This window comes from Canis lupus, chromosome 4, assembly GCF_011100685.1.
Source record: "Canis lupus familiaris isolate Mischka breed German Shepherd chromosome 4, alternate assembly UU_Cfam_GSD_1.0, whole genome shotgun sequence".
Classification (NCBI taxonomy): domain Eukaryota; kingdom Metazoa; phylum Chordata; class Mammalia; order Carnivora; family Canidae; genus Canis; species Canis lupus.
The window spans coordinates 76,646,149-76,648,324 of record NC_049225.1 but is presented as its reverse complement, the minus strand read 5'-3'; positions in this window follow the sequence as shown (position 1 = coordinate 76,648,324).

Below are 2,176 nucleotides of genomic sequence, written 5' to 3'. Positions count from 1 at the left end.
CTTAATTTTGACTGTGTGTATGTAGTCCAGTTTAAGCAGTGATTACATATCCTTTCTTACATAACGTATTTTTTTCTGGAGTTAATAATTTGCCCCGTTTTAAAACATGTTTTTAATTTTCTTAGAAGAACTGACTGAATATTCCCACATCCTCAACAACTGTATAAAATGCCTCTCAATTCAGAGTTATACAAAACGTGTTAGGTGATTGAAGAATTGTTATCTTCATCCTCCACCTCCCGCACCTGCCCACTCCAGTCCCAGAGAGTCCTTCCACTATGAGTGCTTGGCTCCTACTTCATTGGATCTTCCATTTGCCATCACCCTAGGAATTCTCTTCGCCTTCATTGGATCCTATCTCCTCAATCCCATGAATTCCTATATCACAGTATCCTTTTTCTAACTTGAGCCCTTTTGTGTGAATATGTGCGGGTGTGCTTGTGCCCTCACATTCATCCACACTTGAGCACATCTTCAAATAGCATCCTAAGAAAGATGATTGGGAAGTACATTTTTTGAGAGTTTGCATGTCCAAATTGTTTCTTTTCTACCCTTTCACTTGATGGAGAGTTTGGCTAAATGCACAATTATTGGTTAAAAAATATCTTAAAGATAAATTTGAAGGTCTAGCTCCATTATCTTCTACCTCCCATTTGAGAAGTTTGATGCCATTCTTATTTACAATCTTCTATTCATGATCTGTCTCACCATCCCCCCTGCCCCCCCTCCCTCGCCCCCTCCATTCCTACCAGAGGCTTTTAGAGTCCTCTGTTTATTCCCAGTGTTTGAAATTTCACAATAATGAGTCTTTTGTTTTTTATTGTTGGTTGGGGTTTTTGTTTGCTTTTGTTTTTTGTCTTGTGTTCTATGGGCTGGATACCCTAAGGGTCTTTCTGAGAAGAAGCTCATGTTCTGGAAAGTTCTTTTATGTTATTTTATTAATACTTTTCTCCACCATTCATTTCTGCTCTCTTTCTGGAGCTCCTATCATTTAGCTGGTAGGCCTCCTGAATCAACCATCTAATGTCTTATATTTTCTTACTGTCCAGTTATTCACCATTTTGCTCTATATTTTGGATTCCCTAACCATGTCCTCCACCTTTCTACTCAGGTTTTTATTTCTACCATCCAATTTTTATTTTTCTAGTGTTGTTGTTCTCCTCCATATATTCTTTTTAAAACTACCATCTGGGACACCTGGGTGGCTCAGCGATTGACCATCTGCCTTCAGCTCAGGGCATGATCCTGGAGTCCCAAGATCGAGTCGCGCATTGGGCTCCCTACATGAAGCCTGCTTCTCCCTCCACCTGCCTCTCTCTCTCTCTCTGCCTCTCTCTCTCTCTCTCTCTGTCTCTCTCTCTCTCTCTCATGAATAAATAAAATCTTTTAAAATAATAATAATAAAAATAAAACTATCATCTTGTTCCTCTTGTATGGATCTATGCCATCTCTTATTTCCCTGAGGGCAGTAATGACTTTTTCCTTCTCCTTCCATAGTTTGTTTCTCTGAGTTTCTTTTTAAAAAACTGCTTTATTGGGATATAATTCTTGTGTCATTAAATTCACTCGTTTTAAGTCTCTAATTCACTGATGTTTGGTGTATTCATTGAATCATTCCACCATCACTACAATCTAGTTTTAGAACATTTCCACCACCCCCAATGGACCTGTTTGCAATTCATCTCCATTCCTAACTAGTCCCAATCAGTCAATAAGCTGCTGTCTCTATACACTTGCTTTTTCTAGACATTTCATATAAATATAATAGTACAAATATGATCTTCTGTGTCTTTCTTTCACTGCACATGTTGTATTTGAAGCTCATCCTTGCAGCAGAATGCAACAAGAGTCTGTTCCTTTTTTTACTGCCAAAGAGTATTCCACTGTATGAATGTACCCATTTTGTCATTCACCCATTGACTATACATTTGGGTTGTTTCCACATTAGGGCAATTATAAACATCTTTTTGTTATTTTAATATTTTATGTTGAGTTCCCTGTTTCACCATTAGAGGTGTTTTACCAAACGAATGTATTCCCTTGCAGTTTGTTCCTATTTAGAGTGGCCATAAAAGTTACTTGGAAACTATATGTGTCCATGATGGGAGATGACACAATGGGGGCTTCATTGTAATTCTTTGAGGAAATTGTCTTGTCAGTGTTTTTCATTCTTTTC